Genomic DNA, 4,422 nt, shown 5'->3' on the forward strand with positions numbered 1-4,422 from the left:
AAAAGGACTGACCTCACTCAGCATTTTTTAAGCTGTAGAAACTAAAGAAAAAGTTCAAGCCTCGAGTTGCAATGCTTTAAGGATACTATTCGCAGAGTATTGAATGATTCAGGAAACATTAAAAGAAAATGGAAGGAATACCAAAAAGAACTGGCTGACACAGAAGAATTTCAAGAAACAACATATGATCAAGAGGCAATGGTGATGAAGGAGGAAGTTCAGGTTACTCTGAAGGACTTGGCAAAAAATAAAGCCCCAAGAATTCATGGAGTACTAATAGACATATTTCACCAAACAGATGCTGCTCTGAATATACTCACCAAGTTGTGCCAAGAAATCTGGAGGACAACTACGTTACCAATTTGCTGGGACAGATCCATATTTATTACCATTCCAATAAAGGTGATCTGTCAGAGTGTGGAAATTATCAAACAATATCACTGATATCACACACTAGCAAAATTCTACTGAAGATCATCCAGAAACAAAATGAACAGTACATTGACCGAGAACTACCGAAAATATAAGCTGGGTGTAGGAGAGGTTGTGGCACTAGAGACATTATTGCCAATGTCAGATGGATTTTGGCAGAAAGCAAAGGGTACCAGAGGAATCTGTGCTTCATTGACTATACAAAGGCATTTGATTGTTATGGGTCATAACAAATTGTGTCTAACCTTGAGGAAAATGGGAATCCCAGAACATTTGATTGTACTTATGAGAAACCTATATTTGGACCAGGAAACAATTCTTAGAATAGGGCAGAGAAACTGTGTATGGTTCAAAATCAGGAAAGGAGTATGTCAGGGATGTGTCCTGTCTCCATAGATTTTCAGGCTGTTTGCAGAACAGATCATTTGGGAAATAGGGCTTTATGAGGAAGAATGTGGCATCAGAATTGTAAGAAGACTCATTAACAACCTACGTTATGCAGACAACACAACCTTGCTTGCTGAAACTGAAGAAGACTTGAAGTGCTTGCAATAGAAAGCCAAGGACTGTATTCTCCAATATGGATTGAAACTTAACATCAAGAAAACAAAGATTCTCACCAATGGGCAAATTGGCAGCAGCATGATGGATGGAGAAGAGATTGAGGTTGTTAATAATTACAGCTTGCTCGGCTTCACAATCAACACTCTTAACATCAGCAGTCAGGAAATCAAAAGATTCATTACATAAGGAAAATCTGCTGGCAAGGACCTCTCCAGAGTACTGAAAAGCAACAGTGTCAGTCTAGGGACTAAGGTGTGCCTAATCCAGGCCATAGTCTTCACAATTACTTGCTGTGCATCAGAGAGCTGGAAAGTGACTAAGGAAGACAGAAGAATCATCAATGCCTTTGAATTGTGATGCTGGAAAAGAGTCTTGAACATACGATGGACTACCAAGAAAACAAACTTGTCTGTATTGGAGAGGGTAAAACAAAGTCTCTCATTGGAGGCTAGGATTTTGAAGCTCTGTCTGACATACTTTTGGCACATGGCCAGGAGAAACTGGTCCTTGGAGAAGGACATCATATTTGAAAGGGTAGAGGAACAGTGAAGGAGAGGAAGATTCTGGAAGAGATGGATTGATAACAGTGACTGGGACAATGAGAGTGTGCCAGAATTAGTGAAACTGGCTCAGGACAGGGCAGGGTTCAAAAGTGCTGTATGTAGGGTTGCTATAGTTTGCAGGTAACTCGATGACACATAGAAACAACAATAACAACAAAGCTAATAACTTCTGAGTTATTAAATGAGCAGGGTATGGAAGAAACACAGAGAGAGGAAGATAGATGACAAGTGAGAGCCAAGGGAAATCGAGGGCTCATGACTGACACCAAAACTGGGAAAGAGACAGGAGTAATTATCTAGGCTGAAACTCTGGTTAGGACTATTTAGCCTCTAGAATGTTGAACAAATAAATTGCCATTCTTTGAATCCATCCACTTACGGCTATCTAGGTTAACTGAAACAATCATCTCCATCTTGTGGAAGATGGTAAACACCTATTAGCCTTTAAATCTTTTCACCTGAGCAGGTAAAATGAATTGGTTTCCTAAATCCTTCTTAAAGCCCTTGCCTTCAAGTCAATTCTGACACACAGCAACCTTCCAATTGATTTGCAAGGTTGTAGATCTTTACATGAGTAGACTGCCTTACCTTTATACTATAAAACAAGTAGTGGATTATGATCACCAACCTTTTGTAGTCCAACTTGTAAACCACCACACTGTAAGTGCCTATCTTTTCACCCTTTGAAATCTTTGTTTAGCTTTTCTATTCCACAATTTCTTTCATTCACTTTAGCTAATTTTCATTTAAGAGCAAATATCAGAGTCTCTTCTGATGTCCAGTTTGGTCTTTTCTTTCTCTCCTGTTTATCAAATGAACTAATTCTATCTTCATGCATGATGCCCTTGATGTAATCTCATCATGTGTCAAGTATATTCTTCATATGTTCTGTTACTTCAAGTGGGAAATAACAGAACTTTAAATGAAAAATCAAGTTTGCATTTTTCCTTTTGTGGATTTGTTTTCCTCTTAATCAGGTTCAACTTGGAGTTTTTCCTTTTTTTTTTTTTTTTTTTTTTTACTTTGTACTTGTGTTTTTTTCACCAGCTCCTGAGAAAGATACCAAAATAGGGCTCCTTTACACCTCCTGAGGACATATTCAGAAGCCATTTTGTCTCCAGTCTTCAAGCTCACCTTCATAGGCCCACATGTAGAGAAGGGTATCAGTGTACATGTCCAGGGGTACATTAAGAGAACCTTTGGAAAGTGCTGCAATCTAACATGGTGAAACAAATAAAAGGGGCCACACAAATTTGTTTAAGACATAGGGTGTGTTAGAAGGTGAAAATCATGTCCTTAGTGTAATCCAGTTTCTCTAGGTTAGGGTGAATGGCATTCTGGACCATGGTGGGTGGACCACACACCAGGATAAGTGTGGACCCTCCGGGAGGAGAGAGGTGCTCCTTGATCATGTTGGCAGTAATGAAGCCCAGTCATACATCCAGCCGGTGGGAGGGCTGTCCAAGGTGTGCCAGAGCTTAAATTGACTTGGATGAGTTCTTGCTATTTCTTCAAGCTCCTGTCTCACCAAGATATCCTCCTCTGTCTGGCTGGAAAAGATGAGGGACATCTTGGTCGTGTTCTTGGGGTTCCTGGTGATGTGGCGTATGAGTTGCAGAATGGGTGTAATACCTGTCCCTCCAGCAATCATTCCCAGGTGAAGGATCAGGGTTTTTTTTTCAGGCTGACTTGTGTTGTCTGTTCTGACTTCAAGATTCCCTGGACCATGGTAGAACAGGCGTTCGGATGGCCCTCAAAAAAGGATGGTGTCTCCTATTTTCATGTTTTCCAAGTATTGAGTCATCTTCCCCCCCTTCAGGATAGCTGGTATGTACATTTTTGAAGTAGATCTTTATCATCAAGTCCACAAAGCCTTGGTCATCATCACAGGAGACAGGGTTATAAGCCCTGATCACCAAATCATCATCAATTTTTCTATGAGATGGACATAGTTACCTATAGGGAGGCCCAAGACATGGTCCGTCGAGGGAATTCCAAAGCGAAACTTCTGGTGTTTTGGTTGATTTGTTCTTTTTCAATTAAAGACAGAGGGTACTTGGTTTCAGGGTTCTGTAAAGTGATAATCCTTCTTCTTGCGTTCTTGTTCCTCAGGGCCGACATGAGCACCGTCACACCAATGATGGCGATGGCAAGGAGCAGGGTTGAGTCCCGGAATGAGATGTAGAACATGTGGCCGAGCTGCGCCTGGCAGCGGAGACCAGTGTGCAGTGGCAGAGGTGGGGCGGGTCTCTCCATTGTCGTTTCTAAAGACGCAGTTAATTAAATTTCTTTGTATTTAAGCCTCAGAGGGCCACATGTGTGCTGAGAAGATATTTTCAAAGAAAAATCATTGATATTACAAAATTCCATTCTGGTACACTCTGTTACAAAATTCCACTATAGTACGCTCTCTGGTATAATTTCTATCACCAAAGCCATTATTTCTTAACATATTTCTTAACTCATCTTTCCTCTGTGAGTCTAGTTTTTACATGATAGTCATCAGCAATTATCAATTTGTCTGACTGCATGTTTTGATCAGTGAAAGACTGTAGACATTGGTAAAAATCTTCAATCTCAGTATTTCCGTCAGCCTAGAGTATTGATATTTTTGAGTTAGTGTCTTGCAGTTTCTGGTTCAAAATCTGTAACCATACTCTTCTTTTGATTCGGAAGATTCACCTTACCTATGACTTCTATGTAAAGAAATCCCAGTAATTCTCCTAAATCGACTTCAGATTATATCCTTGTCTTCTTTCTGAGAACTCTTATAATTTCTACCATACTTTACTCCAAATAATTTTTCTATTTAACAATACAGTTTCTTACTAACGGTCTTGTATGTCTGGTCCAATATTAAAAA

General features: G+C 39.9%; 1 pseudogene; it reads right to left on the minus strand.

Moving 5' to 3' along the window:
• Nucleotides 1–2,833: 2,833 nt before the first annotated feature.
• Nucleotides 2,834–3,815, minus strand: LOC102858455 (annotated as a pseudogene).
• Nucleotides 3,816–4,422: the final 607 nt, after the last annotated feature.

This window comes from Elephantulus edwardii, unplaced genomic scaffold (genome assembly GCF_000299155.1).
Source record: "Elephantulus edwardii isolate Elephantulus edwardi_28Jun2011 unplaced genomic scaffold, EleEdw1.0 scaffold00047, whole genome shotgun sequence".
Classification (NCBI taxonomy): Eukaryota; Metazoa; Chordata; class Mammalia; order Macroscelidea; family Macroscelididae; genus Elephantulus; species Elephantulus edwardii.